Genomic DNA, 23,268 nt, shown 5'->3' on the forward strand with positions numbered 1-23,268 from the left:
CTTAGGGCCAGATGTGGCCCATCATTCACTTCCAAAAGTGGGCCAGATGAAAGGTTTGGTGTATATTAGTTTAGGTTCTGGGTAAAATCTGGATTTTGGTCTGTCAGCCACATGGGGGCCACATAAGAGCCAGTAGGCTTTACCTGAACACAGCCATACAGGCAGGCCCTATGAAGCCCAGCTATAAGCCATATGTAGTTGGTACAGTTCTGGTAGAGGTCTGGTTATGTTATGGTTAAGCATAGCTTTCATATACTTGGGCCAGATATGGGCCGTCATTCACTTCCGTAAGTGGGCCAGATCTTTGCTGTTTATTTGGGCCACATCCAAGCCAAAGGAACTTTGCTAGAGCCCATCAGGCAGGAGATACAGAAGCATTAAAGGAGACATATTGGCCCTGTCGCAATTCTCCCCCTTAAATCTTCCACTTGGTTTTGAGTGCCCTCAACCGTAAATTCCCCTCGTTGAGAGAAAGCGGCAGAAAATCTTTCCCTATGGAAATGGGACACCACTAGTGTAGTGAACGTAGCGAACGTGATAACATACGTCACATGTTTACAATTATACCGGTGGAGTGTGCTACTATTTTCATTCATGAAAAATGCCGGCGGTTCCGCTGTTGTGTTGCCTGTTGCGTTGGCTGTGTTTGTTTATCTCAGTCTAAACAATTTTTGTAATTAGCCGTGGTTATCAGAGATTAGCCGGGCTAACGGTTAGCTACCTGTTTAACTTTAATAACTCAGTGACTCAATAAACGATCCGTGAAAAAATATTTTCTCCAGCGGATATCTTAGTTACAGCATGACTGAGCTAACTGGAGTAGTTTCATGTCGTGTCCCACAACGGGAGGGTTTTAACAGCTGACGTCCTGCTGCTACCACCGTTAGCTTTGCTGCCGCCGTTAGCTTAGCTACCGCCGTTAGTTTAGCTACCGCCGTCAGCTGTCCCTGTCAGCTGCAGCCACTGACGCGACACCGTGATTCCCCCAATAAATACCACACGTAGCGACACAAAACAAACACAGAGAGAAATGGTAATGTTTCTTCAAGCATTTCAGATTTGTCTAAACGGCGATCGAGCGTGACAACGGGTAATTTCATTTTCCACTTCGTTTTAAGCCCGCATCGGACCTCACTACATTTTGAGGGTTGATTTTAAGGGCAAAATCGCACTTCCCCTTCCTCCATAGAGTAATGGGACACCCTACCCCTACACGTGAACGCGCAAAATATAGGGTTAGGGCAAATATTTAGGGCTAGGGGGAGAATTGGGACAGGGCCATTATGCTCATTTCTGCTTCTTGACATGGTACCTTGATGTCTAAAAGTAATGTTAGTGACATGCTTTGGTCAGAAAAACCAAAAGATTGAGCACAGCTGGGTTCTCTACGCACCAGTTTCACAGCCCTGCTCTAAACGGTCGGTTTAAACGAGTCCTCTGACACTTCCGGGTAGATATGAAAATGCGCACTTTGTTGATTTTATTTAATTGACATAGGCTATAAGACACCATTTGGACTTTATAAGGTTCGGACCTTTCACTTGGATTAAAGTTTAGTAACTTTAATTGAATTTTAATTGAATACCCCTGCGCTAAACGTTGAAAGCAGCGGTGATGTGTGCTTCCACGTCGGAGTCAACAGAAATGTCTGGAACAACATTGGAAAAAGTCGCTTTTGATTAAAAAAAAAAAAAAGAGAGAGCGAGAGAGACCTGCCGTGCCTTGTAAAATCACGTGTCATGGCATCCTGTATCTGGCCCTTCAAAATAAAAGCCCTAGCCTTTCATATACAGTTCAGTCATATTGATTTTGACTTAATTTTGACAAGGGGGCAGCCCTAATTTATATATTATATAATATATGTAGATATATTACTTGAATTAATAAAATTTAAAACTTAAAAAAAAAAATTATTGGCTGATTAATCGGTTATCGGATTTTTCCCCCCCTACTAATCGTAATCGGCATCGGCCCCAAAAAATCCATATCGGCCGGGCCCTACACAGTAGATCTAGATTAGATCAATGGGAGAGAGTAGTCTTGGTTTTTTAAAGAACAAAGATTCAGTCAGTACCACTGAAGAACAAAGAGCACAAACACATTCAGAATCATACATCAGAACTAGAAAATTTCCTCTCGGGAAATTTTGAACGGGCCACGGGGCTACTGCCGGTTGTGCCATCTCTGTCAACATGGGAATCAAACCCACGATCTTAAGGTCAAGACAGAGCTGATCAGACAGACACATGATCATCTTTCTATAAGCACTGATATGGAGGAGCTGTAACCACATTAGGTTACCTGTGTGTGTGTGTGTGTGTGTGTGTGTGTGTGTGTGTGTGTGTGTGTGTGTGTGTGTGTGTGTGTGTGTGTGTGTGTGTGTGTGTCTGTAATCACATGAAGCTGGCTCTAGAGTCTGTGTGTGTGTGTGTGACTGACTTGACACATAGTTAGTTAGTAGCTGCATCCTGTGCTGTGTCTCTGTTTATAAACATTTAAACGAGCGCCAGGTGGATTGTTTATGAAGTTAACGAGCTCTGGCCTGAGGATCAAAGAGGTTACCATGGCGATAGGGGCCCCCGCAGGCTGAGACAGACAGAAACGTGGAGAAAAAGAGCCATTTTCTGCCTCTGCACTGGTCTCACATTTAGGCTTCGCGTGACAAAACGGTAACTCCTATCAGAACAAAACACAGAACACGTTGCTCTAAGGACTTACTGAAAATTTCGGTACGATTTGGTGTTTCTACAGTAAATATTTTGGCGACGCTGGCAGTTTTAAAACATCAGGCCGTTCTGCTTCTCTCAGAAAATATTTGTATTGGAGTCAATGAGGAGCAGAGACATACGTGGCCGCACTCAGAGGCTGATTCTGTAAGTTCTGTAAGTCTCTCTGATATTTTGAGCACATGAATTGATAGATAACAAGTTTGTCTTACAAATTCTGAAAAAATTATGTGTGTAGACTGTGAATTGTGGCCGTGCTGACAGTTTATCCAGAAAAAATACAGAATGTTTCTTCACTCTCTCCCACTCTAACCGATGATGTCACGTGCTCTGACACGAACATTCTATGCAATACGTAAGGGATAATGTATAGTTCGGAGGTTGTTATGGAGAAATAAACCCCGACAGGTTGTATGGAACATACAACATGAAGGGGTTTATTTCTCCATAACAACCGACCAACTGTACATTATCCCGCTTATTACACGGTTTACGAGTGAAATAATTAATTTGAAACATAATGTTGACCAAAATACGACTTTCATCGATTTAAAATTGCATTTAGCGAATCTGCAAGACCGGTCACTTCCGCTGTTTTGCCGAGCCTCCTCCCGTTCGTGCATTTGAAGCCTTTGATAATCAATCAGTGGATCGATAGATTACCATACACGTGTTAAAATGTGTGTATTGTGTGTAGTCGTATCTGTCATAAACAAGAGATTAACTTTACTGTTTACGGGGTGCGTTTGTGTCGCGGAGCCGCGGTGCCAGCTGCACCGAGACGAGAGGAGAGCTGACGGGGTCAGAGGCTCTGATCAGCAGGTTTGGTTTCCAGCCACGGTGTGGAAGGAGCCTCCACTCTCCTTGTAACAAGTTACAAATCATTTATCTCTAACATCACTATTAGTCCGACGCTGTTTAATGACGGTAAAAATGAAACACAAGGTAAATATCCCGCATAGTTTCTCTTTTCTGTGCTGCGCTGATCAGAGCGGCTTCCCTAGCAACGGTCTGTTATACATGACGACGGTCCGTTATACAGAAATAACAGACCGCAGAACGCAGCGCTGGACCAATCAGAGAGCAGCATTCAATAGAGCCGTGTAATAAACACCCATTATAATCTCATAATTTCTCCAAAAATGATCATGGTCATTGATCAAAAACTATATGACCTATCAAAACGTGGAGTAATACGACAATACACAAGACTTGTGTCTACTGTTTAAAGTTTAAATGGAGTCTCTAGGTGAAAGTATGCCTGAGCAGTAGACGTTTGTTAAACTCCAATGATTCGTCTTTTTCGCCCTTTTTTTCCCGCCCGTCCCATTGACTTACATGCAAAATTTTGCGCAATTCGTACACTGTTGAGAAAAGTAATAGCATACCGATCCAGATCAAACCGCACGTTTTGATATATAATTTGACTAGTAGTGAATCGAAAATCGTCCGGAAGATGGACTGGTCCCTGCAGCTATTTCATAGCTGTGATCAGTGCCCGGTGCGATTGCCCGTGGCCCTAATTAAAACATTGGTTAAACTGTGTATTATGTGTCTAGTCAATGTAAAAATTGATTTAATCTTAAAGCAGAAGTGAGTGATATATTTGTGTTAATATAAGTCTTAAATAGTTATATCTTCCGACAGCAATCACTTACATAGAGTGTTTGGACTGAAACACGGGTCTCTCAGTCCCTCTGCTCTGCTCTGAGCCGAAGAGAAAACATTTATCGTATCCTACAGTTTTTATCCAATGAGGAGAGAGAACGGCATGCAGGGCTGTGTGTGCAGCCAAGGAACGCCGTGAATGTGGTGACGTAGCGACGAGGACTGTTATGGTGCGTTCAAGGAAACTCGTATTTTTCCGACCGTGAAGTGGTACCAGTTCGATCTGGTACGAGTTCACCGGTCGGAAGTTACGAGTGGCCGTTATAGTGACTTTCACCGGTAAAACAGGTCGGAAAAACACGAGTGGGTTGCCTGGGACGCTACAAAGTCGTAAGTTGTGACTTGAAGCTGTAATTTACGATTTCAAAAGCCTGCCTGGAACGCAGCATTAGCGAAAACGACCGGATCACTCACTTCTGCTTTAACAGTTTAATCTGAATGTAAACCCAGAGAAAAGATCAAAATGACAAAATGAATATGAAATCTGTTACCTGTTACAGTGCGTCCATACTCATAGCGTACCTCCCTCGTCTCTGCAAGAACAAAGTGAGGTCATTTTATTTCTACAGTTCAACCTCCACAACATTTAGTCATTGTGCACTTCATCGTAGCAGTTTGTCCTTCCTGTGATTCCTCTGACTGATGACACAGATTATATTTATTGGTGTGTTAAACCTAAAGATAAAATCTATAAATGTGAATCTGACTAAACAGCAGTGTAGTTCTGACTGTCCAGTTCAATTCAGATTTAAACATCATTTAATCTGAACAAAGTTGTGACACAGTAGATCTAGATTAGATGAATGGGAGAGAGTAGCCTTGGTTTTTTAAGAACACACATATTCAGTCATTACCACTGAAGAACGAAGAGCAGATACATATTTTAATCAGAATTAAAACATTAGTTAAATTGTGTCTAATGTGTCTAGTGATTGTAAAAACTGATTTAATCTAAACAGTTTAATCTGAATGTAATCCCAGAGAATAGATCAACATGAATGTGAAATCTATTACCTATTTTATGGGTTTCATCCACTGAAATATGGGAGTCTTTTGCTTTCCGGCCTGCAAGAACAAATTGAGGTCATTTTATTTCTACAGTTCAACCTCCACAACATTAAGTCATTGTGCACTTCATCGTAGCAGTTTGTCCTTCCTGTGATTCCTCTGACTGATTTAATCTGAACACTGAAGATCCTGAAGATAAAATCTATAAATGTGAATCTGACTAAACAGCAGTGTAGTTCTGACTGTTCAGTTAAATACAGATTCAAACATCATTTAATCTGAACAAAGTTGTGTAGGTCTAGATTAGATCAATGGGAGAGAGAGTAGTCTTGGTTTTTTAAAGAACAAAGATTCAGTCAGCACCACTTAAGAACAAAGAGCGCATGTTCATTTAGAACCAGACTCAAAAACATTAAAACTATCTCTTGACCAAACATATTCTGGCTTGTTTAACACTTTTTTGTTCACTACATTATTACATACGTGTTCTTTCACAATATTTAATCATTAAAACAGGTGAAAATCAGTGCAGGTACCTCTAATTTTCAGGATGAGATCTATCACTGTGAAGGACAGAATTACACAGATTAATTCAGTCATTATCACTGAAGAAGAAATAGAACAAATGATCATTTAAAATCAATTAATTGGTGTTTTAATGAGCTGATTAAATCCCAGTTTGAACTGTAAAGTTTCAGATGTGATCAAACGACAGAACAGTTATGACTGTCAGGTCGGACAGGTCCATTAAAGCTGTTATTTCCTACTGTATGAGAAATAAACGGATCCAGTCATTACCACGACTACTGAATAGGAAGAAAGTGCACACATGTATTTATTTTTAATCAGTTATGAGTAAATCCCACAGTTTAATGAGATGAAGAATGATCAAAGTAAAAACAACAGAGTGTTTGTTCCCTCCTGACTGAGAACACATGGGGCCCTATAGTTTGTTGGCGCAGCGCAGGTTGCGCAAGGTAGCGCAGCTGGTCTAATGCAAGTTTCGACCAGCGCAGCCTAGAGCAAAGTCAGATTGGAAGATTGGTAGATCGCGCTGCGCTGAGATAGGCGTGGCCGCGCAGCAGGGGGAGGCGTCACAGATTCAGCTTGGTGCAGTGGAAGTTTTGTGCGAAAATGTCCCGCCGAGGTTGCGCTGAAAGCTCGCCACCTCCAACCAGGTCTAGTCTCAGCGCAGGGCGAAGCGCAGCAGGTGCAGTGGAAGTTTGGCTGACTGACCTGCAGTGCACACACGTCACCAAGACCTCACAGGCAGATCTCCACAGTTCCAGACACATTTCAATGCAATAAATATCCACAATAACCACTATTTAATGCAACTAATGGAATCAACACGTGAATTTATATCTATATAGATTGTCCTGTCACATCTGACGTCAGATCAAAGCAGAGATCAAAGGCTGTCGGTGCGTAAAGGAAACTCCACCTGAATTAACACAGCAGGGACGAACTGGCACTGAAAAGCAGCTGTGGATGTCCCAAGCAGGACTGAGGGTGGATGACTGCATGTCGCTGCCGTGTTGAGATACCACTCTGCCGTTGTGATGATCGCTTTATTTATTTATTAACTTATTAATTCATTAGCGCGAGCGACCGCATCACGCAGCCGTAATGAAAAACAAAACACAAATCATCATCTCTCTTAGTCCACCACAACAGCCTCGGTATCAGATAGTCAGTATATAGCCTACTACAGTATACTCAGCATCTCTATCACAGAGAAAAAAGAGACGGACAGAGAGAGAGAGAGAGAGGAGGACAGAGAGAGAGAGAGAGAGCGTGTCCTTTACGCTGATTTCATCCCGCATGTTTGTTTATGTTGTGATTAGTGTAGCCTACACCTCTCATCTGTCTTACACAGGGAATAATACATTGAAATGAATAAATGTGAGTTTCTTCATTAGTTTATTAGTTGTTGTTTCTTACACTGAGCACCGGTTCTCAGTGTATCAGATCAATCCTGGTTAAGTATATTAGTAAACTCATTATTGGTCACTCTGAGCTCGGACCTCCGGACCAAAACAGCTGTTTCCTCCTGGGAGAGGTTCGGCCTCTGGCGTCGCTGTTTCCTCCGTCCATGTCAAAGTATAAAATGACAAACTTGCAGCGCGCATCGCTGCGCTGAGGTTAGACTTCACCTGGTCTAAGAAACTAGGGCCCATCATGTTAAGTGTGTGTTTCATTCATGTGTGTGTCCCTAAACAGAATCGTTGTGACTTGACTCACCTTTAAATATGTCACTGTGGCACATACATATTAATCATTGATTCATATTTTACTGTATGTTTCTATTTTATGTAAATAAAATAAATAAAAAACAGATTTAATCTGAACAGAGTTTAACCTGAGTGTAATCCCAGAGAACAGATCAAAGTTAATGTGAACTCTGTTTCATCTCAGTGTGATGAGCCTCATGAGTTTCACATCTGCTGCCACAGTAAGAGACACAACTACAGATTATATTTAATATGAATTTATTGGTGTGTTAAACCTAAAGATAAATATTAATCTGACTAAACAGCAGTGTAGTTCTGACTGTCCAGTTCAATTCAGATTCAAACATAGATTTTGATTTGAAATCAGATCTGATCCAACACAGTCGATCTAGATTAGATTGTAGTGTCAACACTGTTCTGGGGTCAGAGCCAAGATGGCTGCTGAGGGGTCTCTCTTGTCGGGATCATCCCTATGTTCCCCTACGGAAGTGCATTGCATTCACTGGATTAAAAAAAAATTAGACACTTTATCTCGTAATCACGAGATCTTTTCTCGCAATTACGAGATCCGGATTTCGTAATTATGAGATAAAGAAAAAGTAAAGGTCTATAAATCCGCTCTTGCTGTTCCAAACTGGGGCTGTCAATCTTCCCCCCAAATCAGGTTCAAATTTCTAACCCATCTTATGTTAAATATTCAAATAATATTCGAATTTTTAACGTGTGTGGTTTTTTTTGGTTTTTTTACCGATGACGGTGGCGACAACGATGGCGACAACGACACAGCAGAACAACCCTGCATAAGAGCTGTCCATGGTTACTTAACCAAAAGTCTCTTGAAGTGTTAAACAAAGAGAACGATGGACTGTGGAAGTTTGAATAGCAAAAATATAGAAGTTATCTTGACGTGAACCATATGTTGCGGTATAACAAAAAAAAGAAGAAAAAAAGAGGATTGTTGATTCGGTTAAAAAAACTCTGCTCGTATTTGAAGCTGTAGTTTTACCTTGTGCACAACAACAACTGCATTTTGTTTTATCAACATGTTTACTACGTCACGACGCACTACGTTAATTTGCCTCGTTAAAAACGTTTGAATGTCAGTTTCCACCTTCGAATGTTCTCATTTTGACTAACATTCGAATTGTATTCGAATAGCGAAGTTCGTTCTGACAGCCGTATTCCAAACAAAGTAATTTCTACGGTAGTACAGTGGATAGAGCAGTTGCTTTTCACACGGGAGACCGAGGATCGAACCCCGAGTGGGATGTATATTGTTATCGTTCTTGTTTTGTATATTGTACATTATTAGCCGGTGGGGGACACACCCATGCCCATGTTAACCGATTGTGTCGTTCATACACGCCAGACGCACCACCGGGTCGTGGCCTGCAGCGATCGTTTCATCCGGTCTATTTTCCAGAAAGTAAACTGGCTCCGTTTCTCGGCTCTTCGCGGCTCTTCGCGGCCCTTCCGCGTCCGGTGGACTTTTTCAGAAAAAGGGTCCTATGTTCCCCAGTATGTATTGCGACCGGGAAACATAGGACCCTTTCAAAAGGTACGCTCCCCAAGTCTAAGGATTTTACTCTATGAACTCACCATTCCCCATGTTCAGCTCGTTTTCCAAAATGTTTTGACCTCTGGTTGTTTTCTGGGTAAACAAACAAAGAAGCAACATTTTAGTATGTGTTATATGTAGAGCTACACTTCAGCAACATTTAGGCTACTCTTTATATTTGCACACTGTGACTGAGAGCACATTAAAGCCTTTGGAAACCCGACTATAGTAAAAATGCTTATATTATATCAAAGTCAAGTGCCTCATTAAGCATCCACAAAAGTCTGAGTGACAATAACTATTCATAACTTTTAGAAAACCTGGTTTAAAAACAGCTCATTTTGCTATTGAGGCACTATTGGGGCCACTGGTCAGGACAGCGTGGGCGTGGCAGCGCTATGATTAACGCTATGATTGACAGCTCCATTGTCATAGCAACACGTCAATGGCGACCGTTAAAAAAAAAAAAATCCTCAGCGGAGGACGTGCATCGATTGATTGATGCTATTTAGCAGCTAACTAGACTACCAGCTTCGTTTCGGAGCATCATAACCGTCTGTGGTCGTAGTCTCACAGGAAAAAAAAGCTTTTAACCGTCACTCCTGTCTGTGTGAGCGCCAGGAGGGGCTGACAGACACACACACAGAGACAAGGCAGGTCGCGCTGGAAAGCTAATAAATGCTAAAAGCTAATCGCCAATTTACACACACCCTCCCTCCCTCCCCTCACCCCCAAAAAACGGCTGTATCGGCTGTATGTAGAGAGGAGTTGTGGGCACACACACAGACAGACTGACACACAGTCACACACACACACACAGACAAGGCAGGTTGCACTGGAAAGCTAATAAGGCTAAATGCTGATCGCGGATTTACACCGCCCGCCCGACCCCCCACAAAAAAAACGGCTGTATCGGCTGCATGTAGAGAGGAGTTGTGAGGAGTTGTGGGCACAGACAGACAGACGAGGCAGGTCGCGCTGGAAAGCTAACAAATGCTAAAAGCTAATCGCCACACACACACACAACCCTGGTTGACATGGCTCTGGTTGTGAGGACTAGAGAGGAGTGGAGGAGCGACCGTTAGCAGAACGGTTTTGTTCGCTGCCACTGGGGGGCTGGATGAGAGAACTGACGTGGCGATTTATGAGTGGTAGGATTTATAGCTTGTTTTCAGCCACGTGGTTATGATGACGCGAAGGGGGCGGGGCGATGTCAGATGGAGGGCAGGAAGTGGAGAGCGGTGCCTGAAAATAATGGAAAGCGAGTACTCCGAAGCTTTTGGTCGAGCCTGCACGTAGCAGGTATCACCAAAAATTAGAGAAATATATCGGATACGATCCATACAACCTTAAATCGGGAGAAAGGAAGCAGTGAAACACACCGCCTCGACCAGAGCGATTGATATAACAGAGTGGCGACACTCCCATAGGACTCCCATAGAAATACCGAGTAATTTTAAGTCATAAAGTGGTAATAATCTTTGCCATGTACAGTAACCATGTCGATTTAACAAAATAAAATGTATTTGACTGATTGGTTCATTGTAAAACATTTATTCATTTACGTAAATGTGGTGATTTCAGTCCTTAGCCCAGAAGCAGCCCTGCTCACTTTTCATTCAAACAAACTAATGCCACTGCCACAGTTAAATTTCATCAATCAGACCAGCATTAATCTCAGCGGTAAACCTCTAAAAGCATTGCGGATACATTACTTGGCTCGTTTCCTCCTCCGGGGGGAGGACGGTCGGCCCCGGCAGATCAGCTCGGTAGAGCGGCTGCTGCTGCTGTGACAGCCGCTGCCCTGGTCCCCGGTCGGGGCTCACACAGACTCTGCACTTCTCCCAAAACAGACATCGGAGCAAATTCCCCAGCATTATAAACTGACCACAGACTCTGGATTAAACGGTGACGTGTTAACAGCGCTAAAGCCACAATTAAAACAGTTTTTAGCAGCTTTACTGGCTGTAAACTGCATGCTAATTTCTGTTAGCCCGTCTATGGTGTTTTACGTTAGCATTAAGCTAGCGGGCTGCTTAGTTGTGACACTGGCTGTGTGTGTTTTGAACGTTGTTTCAAACTATGTGGGTTTGGCTGAATATCGTTGATGCTTAAATATATATTGCCGCTTAATATATTGCTTTACTCCTCTTTCTATGTGCCATTTTTACTGTAGAACAGGCTAGGACACCGTTTGTTTACTATGGTCACTTCCGTCCCTCCCACACACCGTTTTACGGTCAGTTGTTGAAATTTGAGTCCTTTAGGAACTCTCAAGTAACTTTTTTGATTTTCCCGGTTTGACCGTTTTGAACAGCCGTAGACAGCGCAGACAGTAGGCATTTTCCTATTGTTTTCCTGCGGGCAAAACACTTCCTGCCCTCCATCTGCAGTCGTGACATTCCACGTGACGTCATCTGAAAACCACCTATTGCGTGATAAATCCCAGAGATAACTCTGCCCAATTCAAACCTACTGTACAAAACCTTAAAAGACAAATATTTTGAATTTGGATGGAAACTTTTTTCTAATTATTTTTACATGTTTAATAACATAAGACCCTAAAATACATAGTTAGGAGGCTTTGGTGGATTTGGGTTTCCAAAGGCTTTAATTATAGAAACTGGTTCTGTTACAACATTAACCTCTTAGCCTGTTAGCTTCCCCCAACCGACCTGCTAACCTCCTAGCCTGTTAGCTTCCAACCTCCTAGCCTGTTAGCCTCCAACCTGCTAACCTCCTAGCCTGTTAGCTTCCCCCAACCAACCTGCTAACCTCCTAGCCTGTTAGCCTCCAACCTGCTAACCTCCTAGCCTGTTAGCTTCCAACCTGCTAACCTCCTAGCCTGTTAGCCTCCAACCTGCTAACCTCCTAGCCTGTTAGCTTCCGACCTGCTAATCTCCTAGCCTGTTAGCTTCCAACCTGCTAATCTCCTAGCCTGTTAGCTTCCAACCTGCTAACCTCCTAGCCTGTTAGCTCCCAACCTGCTAACCTCCTAGCCTGTTAGCCTCCAACCTGCTAACCTCCTAGCCTGTTAGCCTCTTAGTTTCCAACCTGCTAACCTCCTAGCCTGTTAGCTTCCAACCCGCTAACCTCCAGAAAACTGATGTAGTTGATCATGTGTCAGACTCTGATCCTTAGTGTCCTCAGCATCAGAGCTGCTGTCCAGAGGAGATCTGAGCTGTTCCTAGAGACAATCACCTAAACTTCCTTCAGTGGAACTCAGCTCAGAGGGAACATGGTCTGTCTGAGGCTTCACATGAGAAACTGACCAACAGGAGGAAACTCACTAAACAGAAAAAAAGAGAAATAGGCTGTGGTTTTACATATAGCTAAAACATAATTCTTTACTCTTCACAGTGGACCATGTAGACACATTTTTGAAAGGCAGAAAGCCGAAATGTTGGTTGTGGATCACGTTAATGAGGAAAGTAGCTCCAGTGCAAGTAGGCTATAATTTATTAACACATGGTGTTTCGATTGGATGTGCATGTTGGTTTTTTCACTTTTGTCACGTTAATGATTAAACACAATAAAGTAAAAGGCTGAAACTGCCCCACAACAGGACCGAAGCTCAAAAGTGAAACTAGACCTAGGTCTACACCACACCCTAGTGAACATGGTGATTTTCTTTTAAGGGACTGTGCCTAATAACATCTGGCAGGGGGACTAGCAATGGAAATCAGCCTAAGGCTGCAATTGGGTACAGCCGCATCCCCTTGGAGGGAGTGCTGAATGTTGTACATTGTCCTCCATAAGCAAATAAATTGAAATTGATCATCAGCCTGAGTAAAGGTCCAGAGGTTTCAGTAGCAAAGTGAAACCTCCTGAAACTATTAAATCCAAGCTGTCACTCAGAAAACGTCCTGGAACTGATCCATCGTTACATGTAGAGACAGTGTTCAACACTGATGTGACTGATTTACTGCTTCACTGTCGACAAGGAGCTGGTTATTTATTCATCCAGTAGTTTTAGCAGTGGAGAGGTCCACGCTCCAGGAAATTAACACCATAGAAAAGTCTACCCAACAAATTCAAACCATCTACAGAATCATAATGATCAACTATAACATCTACAATACAAACAGACGTTCACTCACTTTAAGTCTTTTTACCTGTTTTTGTTGAATTTACTCACCAGATTAAAACTGTGCCACTGCAGGACAGGTGCTAAATGTCACAGTGAGATGAAGAAAATACTGGCTATCACTTTGAGATGAACATCACGTGTTAGAGGTTGTACCTGAGTCACAAGTCAAGATTCACAAGATACTGTTGGAAGCAGCTGATTAAACTGTCAAAGTAAAAGTTCACTCACTTATGAACAAATTTTTGTTTTATTAGGCTAATAAAAAATGATAATGTATTGAACTGGTTCATATTGAACTGATGTTAGTCATGATTTGTCTCCTGTTCCCTGTCCTGTTTTATTTCAAAGTTCCATATCTTGTCTACCTGTGTTTTCCTTCATGTGTCTCACCTGTCTTTGATCGCCCCACCTTTCTCGTTTCCTCATGTATTTAACCTCAGTGTTTTCAAGGGGTGGATACATAGATATATATCAGAAGACTAGAAGACTAATGACAATGGTTTATTTATTTTATTTATTTAACCTTTATTTACCTAGGCAAGCAAATTAAGAACCAATTCTTATTTTTATTTTTGTAGGCCTATGTTCTACTAAAATAACCAGTTTATATTATGCTCAGTTTTTGACCCATTTTCAAATGGTTTGGGTTGCTATAAACATGAGAAAATTATATTGCATAGCCTATCACAAATAATTTTTATCATGTACTTTTCTATGAAAGTAACACTATAGTAACATTATGCAAATTGTTAAAGTAATAGCTACAAAAATTCTAGAGTTATGAATATTTATTTATTTATTTTAAGCTTATTATTATTATTTATTTTAATCGCTCTGTCGCTGTCACTCGGAGCCCCAGCGAATTTTCGCCTGGGCGATTAAACGCTCAACTGCTCGTTTACATTGACTTAACATGTAAACTCGTTGCTAGCGAGAAAAACAAAAGGTCCGGTGTGAATGCACCTTTAGTGCAGATGACTGGATCTACTGCGGCCTTAGTCAGTGTGGACTGATGCAAGATGGCCGTCTGTGAGTTAAAGCAGAAGTAAGTGATATATTTGTGTTAATATAAGTCTTAAATAGTTATATCTTCCGACAACAATCACTTACATAGAGTGTTTGGTCTGAAACACGGGTCTGTCAGTCACTCTGCTCTGCTCTGAGCCGAGGAGAAAACATTTATCGTATCCTACAGTTTTTATCCAATGAGGAGAGAGAACGGCATGCAGGGCTGTGTGTGCAGCCAAGGGACGCCGTGAATGTGGCGACGAGGACTGTTATGGTGCGTTCAAGGAAACTCGTTTTTTTCCGACCTGTGAAGTCGTACCAGTTCGATCTGGTACGAGTTCACCGGTCAGAAGTTACGAGTGGCCGTTATAGTGACTTTCACCGGTAAAACAGGTCGGAAAAACACGAGTGGGTTGCCTGGAACGCTACAAAGTCGTAAGTTGTGACTTGAAGCTGTAATTTACGATTTCAAAAGCCTACCTGGAACGCAGCATTAGCGAAAACGACCGGACCACTTACTTCTGCTTTAACTACGTCTGCTGGTGTAACTGGTCCTCTAAAACAGGTCCTCTAACAGGTCCTCTAAAACAAAATCTGATTTATTTATTTAGACAGGACAGTTGTCAGTAAAAAGGCACCAAAGGCACCACTCAGGATCTTGAAGTCAATGTTTATTTATTGAAGTTCTTCACAGAATCTCCCTGAACAGAGAAAGTCTATGTATAAGCACAATGCAGAACAGTTTTAAGACACATCATATTGCCTAGCAACGCCCATGTTATCTCTTACGTTGCAAGGAGGATGTTTTGGAAACTTTGCCTTTCAATCGTTTGAGACAAAACAGGACATATAATCAACAAGGTCAAATGAACACTCGGTATTTTTCCATCAACAAGGAAGAGAGAGAGATAGGGGTAATAACCTGCAATATTGGTTTTGGCTAATTTCTCTAACGCACTAAAATGGCATGGTTAGCTACTGTCAGCTCTGTAGTGCAGCAGGTCACATCAGTCTTAGTGTGGCCTAAAACACTTGTTTTGGTGTGAGAAGCTGCAGGTTGTGTGACTAGTCTAGTAGCTCAGATATTTCACATTTCAGTGTGTAAGTTCAGATGTGATCAAACATCAGATCAGTTCAACTCAGTGTCAGGTTGAACTGATCCACCACACAAATGGAATAAATCCACAACTGTTGATGAGACCAATCAATAGAAGATTAGATGACCTTTATTTATTATTTCCTGATTTAAAGCAGAAGTAAGTGATATATTTGTGTTAATATAAGTCTTAAATAGTTATATCTTCCGTGCGTTCAAGGCAACTCGTAACTCGTGTTTTTCCGACCTGTGAAGTGGTACCAGTTTGATCTGGTACAAGTTCACCGGTCAGAAGTTACGAGTGGCCGTTATAGTGACTTTCACAGGTAAAACTGGTCGGAAAAACACGAGTGGGTTACCTGGAACGCTACAAAGTCGTAAGTTGTGACTTGAAGCTGTAATTTACGGTTTCAAAAGCCTGCCTGGAACGCAGCATTAGCCAAAACGACCGGATCGCTTACTTCTGCTTTAAGTCTGTTACCAAGCTGGGAGCGGATCCTTCTCTCTGTAAAGAACAGAAATACAACGATTCAGTCATTAACACTTAAGAAGAAAGAGCACAGTTTAAAGCTGTAGTCAGTTAAATGTCCATATCATCGAAGCCATCACTAGATGAAATAACACAACTCTTTTAAAACCTATCTGCTCCACAAATCTCTTGTGGTACTTTCAGAATTTGTTGTTTTGAACTTTGTGTTGACCAGCAACATTCCTGTTGTTGTTTGTTTGTCATTGTGTATTGTTCTGCACGCAGGCAATGATGCGTTTTACCTCAAGAGGAAGCAACATGTGTCAGCGGCTGATTTCCTGCTGACACATGTTGATGTAGTTCGTCCTTGAGGAGCAATAGAAGTTACACACTCTAGCAACTCAATGTAATCCCAAAGCATAGATCAAAACTAGAAACTTTGCTCTGGGAAATTTTGATAGGACGACGGGGGGCTACTGCTGGACATACCATCTCTATGAAGCTCACACTCAGGTTTATCCAGTAGTTTGTTGCTGATACAGCTGATCCCAGGACAGCTGATATTTGGTTATCAGACTTTATTTAAAGAGCACTTTTCTGGTCACAACTTGTCCACCAGAGCGTTGTGGAGTTGTTGGATTGTGTATTTGATGAGTTTGATGAGGGAAACCACGAAATACAGTACCATTAGCCTCCGTAGCGTAGCTCTGAGCAGCTCGCGGCTCTGCTCCGCCGTTCTAAAAATAGCTTGCACCGACAATTAAAGGTAACGAACCTACTGCTATGACTGTAGGGATTATGGCAATGGGCCAATTTGCCAAAATGTTGAACTATCCCTTTAAATCTCAGGAATTTGAGCCTGATGATAAACAGACAGGTGGAGCCACATGGGAGTGAGGATAAAAGTCACACTTTGTTACATGCGACTCTAAATATTCAGTTGTAACCAGATTAAAGCAACAAAAACAATAACAACTAATTATTCAGACTCATAAAAACAAATGAATTCTCATAAGTTTGACTCTTTCACGTCGTCTCCTGTGAAACCTGACACTTCCTGGTCCAGGTGTCATGTGACCTGTGCAGCAGAGAAGATCTTGGATGTTTTTCATCTTTGTCCTCAAACTGAATCCAACCAGAAACAATGAAAGTGAAATGTGTAGTTTGTAATGTGTATTTGATCTCATCTGAATAAAGGCCAGAGGTGTCTCTGTGGAACACTGTGGCAGTAAGGTTGACCTTTGACCTTTTAGATATAAAAATATCATCACTTTCTCATTTTTGATTGACACAATTAAAGTGTCGTCTGGTTCCATCACATCAAAGTTCTCCCTCAACCACCAGCAGCAATATTAACACATGTTTTATGAATCATTAAATCACACTTGGACTACAAAACAAAAACAACAATAAGTCTGGAGCTGCACTGATGAGTGTGTAGACAACGGATGGACTGAAGCTTTTTATAGTTTATTAATGTCAGTGTGTAGAGAACTGAAGTGGTTTTTAATGAGCTGGTGTCTGGGCTCAGGACAGAACCAGTTCTCCTCTCATTGAGCCACTAGGTGGCGCTGTTGTTGAGTTTAAAACTGGAGCTGATCAGTGGAGCTTCATGTTCCTCAACACTGGTTGTTACTGAAGTCACTGGAACTGGAATCAGCTGTTTCAACAGACACATTAATAGTTCACAACATGGTTTATTTGTGGATAGACATTAGTCCGTCCTCTACAAAATGTGATTCATGACACATTAGTAATAACCAGATGACACACACAATCCACCCCCATAGTGAAAAGACATAAATCACGGATGTCAGATTAAATGTCAGAGTCCAGACAGCAGATTGTTACATTCAGCAGCAGCTGTTGAACTGTTGGTGTTGGTCCGTCCTGCAGGAACATGGAGTCCTAGAAACCTATGGTGGCCACCATGGATCTGCAACCGGCTATAAAGAGAAAGAAGGTTAAAGTTGTGGATGAAGTGCAGTGAGTGTTGAAGCCTCCATGTTTCTAGAGACAGAGACAGTCAGCAGTTTGACTCTGAGCTGAAGAGACAGGATTCATGAAGTTACATGTCTGTCATTAATGGATGTGAGGCTGCTGTCGTCTCTACTGGTCAGTAGAATATTGGATTATCTATAATTGATTTAATCTGAACTCAGTTTAATCTGGATTAAATCCTAAAGAACAGATTAAAAAAAAAAGTATGTAACACTCTTTTAGCTGCAAAGTTCCTCCTCATTCAGATTCAGTCATTACCACTCAAGAACAAAGAGCACAAACATATTTTAATCAGAATTAAAACACTGATTAAACTGCTCTTTTATGTGTCTAGTAAAGTTAGAAATTAAGAGTTAACGTAGCAGTTTGTCCTTCCTGTGATTCCTCTGACTGATTTAATCTGAACAGAGTTTAATCTGAGTGTAATCCCAGAGAACAGATCAAAGTTAAAGCAGAAGTAAGTGGTCCGGTTGTTTTCGCTAATGCTGCGTTCCAGGCAGGCTTTTGAAATCGTAAATTACAGCTTCAAGTCACAACTTACGACTTTGTAGCGTTCCAGGCAACCCACTCGTGTTTTTCCGACCTGTTTTACCGGTGAAAGTCACTATAACGGCCACTCGTAACTTCCGACCGGTGAACTCGTACCAGATCGAACCGGTACAACTTCACGGTCGGAAAAATACGAGTTTCCTTGAACGCACCATAACAGTCCTCGTCCCTACGTCACCACATTCACGGCGTCCCTTGGCTGCACACACAGCCCTGCATGCCGTTCTCTCTCCTCATTGGATAAAAACTGTAGGATACGATAAATGTTTTCTCCTCGGCTCAGAGCAGAGCAGAGGGACTGAGAGACCCGTGTTTCAGACCAAACACTCTATGTAAGTGATTGCTGTCGGAAGATAGAACTATTTAAGACTTATATTAACACAAATATATCACTTACTTCTGCTTTAATGTGAACTCTGTTTCCTCTCAGTGTGATGAGCCTCATGAGTTTCAGATCAAGAGACACAACTACAGATTATATTTAATCTGAATTTATTGTGTGTTAAACCTAAAGATAAAATCTATAAATGTGAATCTGACTAAACAGCAGTGTAGTTCTGACTGTCCAGTTACATTCAGATTCAAACATCATTTAATCTGAACAAAGTTGTGACACAGTAGATCTAGATTAGATCAATAGGAGAGAGTCTTGGTTTTTTAACACACAGATTCAGGCACTGAAGAACAAAGAGCATAAACATATTTTAATCAGAATCAAAACATTGTATTATGTATTATTACTGTGTATTATGTGTCTAGTGAATGTAAAAACTGATTTAATCTAAACAGTTTAATCTGAGTGTAATCCCAGAGAATAGATCAAAATGACAAAATGAATGTGAAATCTATTACCTGTTTCATGGTTTTCACCCATTGAAATATGTGAGTCTTTTGCTTTCCAGCCTGCAAGAACAAAGAGAGGTCATTTTATTTCTACAGTTCAAACTCCACAACATTTAGTCATCGTGCACTTCATGGTAGCAGTTTGTCCTTCCTGTGATTCCTCTGACTGATTTAATCTGAACACTGTGAACAATCTGAGTGTAATCCCAGAGAACAGATCAAAGTTAATGTGAACTCTGTTTCCTCTCAGTGTGATGAGCCTCATGAGTTTCAGATCTGCTGCCACAGTAAGAGACACAACTACAGATTATATTTAATCTGAATTTATTGCTGTGTTCAATCCTGAAGATAAAATCTATAAATGTGAATCTGACTAAACAGCTGAGTAGTTCTGTCTGTCCAGTTACATTCAGATTCAAACATCATTTAATCTGAACAAAGTTGTGACACAGTAGATCTAGATTAGATCAATGGGAGAGAGTAGTCTTGTTTTTTTAAAGAACACAAAGATTAAGTCGTTACCACTGAAGAACAAAGAGCACATGTTCATTTAGAACCAGACTCAAAACTCCTTAAAACCATCTCTTGACCAAACATATTCTGGTTTGTTTAACACTTTTTTGTTCACTACATTATCACACACGTGTTCTTTCACAATATTTAATCATTAAAACAGGTGAAAATCAGTGCAGTTACCTGCAGCAGCCAGGATGAGAGCCACTGTGAAGGACAGAATTATACAGATTAATTCATCATTCAACAATTTCATTAAATCCCACAGTTTAAACTGTAAAGTTTCAGATGTGATCAAACAACAGAACAGTTGTGACTCAGTTCAGTTTAACTCACTGTCAGGACGGCCAGCTGGATCAGAGTGGTTATTATTTCTCCTCGGAGGACCTATAAACAGATTAATACCATCACCACTGAAGAAGAAAGTTCACAAATGTATTTAATCAGTTATTTACTGTACATCCCATAGTTTAAACTGAGTAAACTCTGATCTGCCTTTAATCTGACGACAGCTGCTTCATTTTACTGAGATAATAACAATCAAACTAAAACCAACAGTGTTTGTTCATGTTCCATGTGTGTGTTTCATCAGTGATACAGCAGCAGAACAACTGGTTAACTACTGACAGCTGTTGTAAGACAAGCTGTAGGTTCAGTGTGACGTCTAGTAGCTCTGGATAATAATGTTAAACATTTCACATATAAGTTCAGATGTAATCAAACATCAGAACTTCTCAGAATTCTGAGTTTAAAGTAAGAACTCATTCACACCTTAATCCTCCTAAAGATCCTAGATTAGATTGAAGTGACTGTCCTGGGGTCAGAGCCAAGATGGCTGCTGAGAGGTTAAACTAAGGATTTTACTCTATGAACTCACTGTAATCAGCTCGGATCTCCATTGATTGATTGATTGAAAACTTTATTAACTTTATTGAACAATGTTAAACAAGTGTTCAAAAGGATTAAAACACAATAAAGCCAAAAGGCTTGTTTCCATTGTGGTCCTGTGAGATGGTAGACAACATGGAATTAAAACAAGGAAGACAACACACAGCACATGGAATGACACTCGGACACATAGACTACCACATTGAAGAACAAGACGACAACGAAAATAGATAAGACAAGGGGATTAGTTCACAGACAAAAACAACAAAACATTTGACAGACATACAAACAAACAATAGCCTACATAATCTAGTGCTTCACTGCTCTTTTGATTTAATTTATTGATTGGCTAACCATTTTTTTATTGAGGACTTAAAAAGAGAGTAGGAAGAGGTAACAGTTTTAAGATTTAAAGGAAGGCCATTCCACATGACAGCTGCTGAGTAAAGAAAGGAAAACTTTCCCATACAGCTCTTAAAACGGCAGAGCCTGTAGTCAGTGGAGCTCCCCCTGGTGGAATAATTGTGTGTGTCACTGACTTTGGAGAAGTAGTTTACTAAATACTTTGGGGCCAGATCGTTTTTTATTTTATACACCAAACACAGCTTGAGTTGAGAAACTCTCTCCTCCACTCTGAGCCACCTGAGGCTGGAGAAGTGGTTAGGATGGAGGTGTGTTCTGGGATGAAGTTTATGTACTACTCTAATCAATTTGTTTTGACATGTCTGTAGCTTTACTTTGAGGCCTTTAGAGGTGCCAGTGTACCAAGATGTACAGGCATAGTCAAAGTGGCATTGTACAAGGGCATCAGCTAAGGTTTTTAGGGTGTAGCTATCCAATAGGCTAGAAATTCTTGCCAGGAACTTAGTCCTTTGGCTCACCTTTGAAATGACTCTTCGGGCCATAAACTCCCCTGTTAATTTGTTGTCTAAGATACAGCCTAGGTAGGTGACCATTTCCCTGGCTGTGATTATAAAATTACCTAGTGTGACCCTAAAATCTTGTGACTTTCTTAGTTTGTAACTGGACCCAAAAAGAATTGATTCTGTTTTGCCAAGATGAAGAGACAGCTTATTATCCACCAGCCATTCACTGAGTTTGGAAAGTTCAATACTAAGCAGCCTTTCCACCTCTGATTTCTCTTTATGAGAGACTAGTATGGCCGAATCATCAGCAAATAGATACAGGTGGCAATCTATGGCTGACGGCATGTCATTCACATATAATAAAAAGAATAACGGACCTAAAATACTCCCCTGGGGAACTCCACATGTTAAACTAAGAGGTGAGGACAAGGTCCCTTCTACATCCACCACCTGTTCTCTACCCACCAAATAAATGGTCCATGTTCAGCTCGTTTTCTGAAAGGTTCACTGGTTTCCTGGAAAAAACAAAAAAAAGTTACTAAAATAATTATAAATAAATGTATCTCATTTTAATGAAGATGAAATGTCAGTTTCACTTCCTGTTGTTGTGTTAAGTTCACACTGATCCTGGCTGTGTTGTGTATTTTCAAAAAACTTCAGACTATTTAGATGATAATCATCCTGCTATCTGATGATTGAGGTTGGGTTTTCAGCAACATTTACTCTTTACATTAGCACACTCTCACTGTCAGCACAAGAAACTCAGTTAGCCTCCTACTTCCTAGCCCCCTAGCCTGTTAGCTTCCAACCTGCTAACCTCCAGAAAACTGATCTAGCTGATCATGTGTCAGACTCTGATCCTCAGTGTCCTCAGCATCAGATCTGAGCTGTTTTTATCTAAACTTCCTTCAGTGTAACTCATGGTCTGTTTGTGGCTTCACAGGAGGCCAACTGACCAACACTCATGGGCGTGGTAGTGGGCCCATGAAAATCCTGATTTTTTTTTTTGTGTGTGATGTTTTTATTTTGAATGAATTTCCACCCCACCCGACGGAAACACGCATGCACTGGCATGGATAGGGGCCCACTGACATTACAAGTGTACGGGGCCCAGAATTTGGTGCTACGCCCCTGCTACTAAACAGACTTGTTCTTCACAGTGGAGCACAGAAACAGACTGTTTAAAGAGGGTAAAATGTTGGTTGTGGTTCATGTTGTTAATTAAACCTAATGTAGCTATGTGACCGAGACCTCCGTTACACCTATAGAACTAACCACACTGTGACAGGCCTCTGTTATCAGATCAAAACAAAGATGGTGGTCAGCATCAGCAGCGTCATCAAAAGACCTGTTAATGATGTTTTCTAAAAGCTGTCAGTCCCCTGGTTCAGTCCAACACACTGGTTCATCTAACGTCTCAGTAAAGACCCAAACAACCTGAACCTGAACTACACACAGCCGAAGGTTATCAATATATCAATATTCAATAAATGATGTAAATCTATAACTGTTGAATAATTACAGTAACTCTATGAAACATCCAGGACACAAACAGAAGCTATTCACTCACTGTAACTACGTCTTTACATCTGTTTTTTACGGTGGCCCTGAAGTGCAAAACACAACGGCAAATCAGACAACAACGGCAAAAGAGAAAACACAACACAAAAAGAGAAAACACAACGCAAAAAGAGAAAACACAACACAAAAAGAGAAAACACAACACAAAAAGAGAAAACACAACGCAAAAA

The 23,268-nt window shown here is 41.2% G+C and overlaps 1 long non-coding RNA gene across 1 annotated transcript in view; it reads right to left on the reverse strand.

Annotated features, from left to right (window-relative positions):
* The window catches only part of LOC310991392, a 276,237-nt gene that overhangs the window by 164,029 nt on the left and 88,940 nt on the right, over positions 1 to 23,268 (reverse strand). Inside the window, exon 3 of the long non-coding RNA XR_014595615.1 lies at positions 6,130 to 6,165. This is a non-coding gene — a long non-coding RNA (uncharacterized lncRNA). The remainder of the gene's footprint in view (positions 1 to 6,129; positions 6,166 to 23,268) is intronic.

Source organism: Trachurus trachurus, assembly GCF_905171665.1.
Source record: "Trachurus trachurus genome assembly, chromosome: 9".
NCBI classification, from domain to species: Eukaryota; Metazoa; Chordata; class Actinopteri; order Carangiformes; family Carangidae; genus Trachurus; species Trachurus trachurus.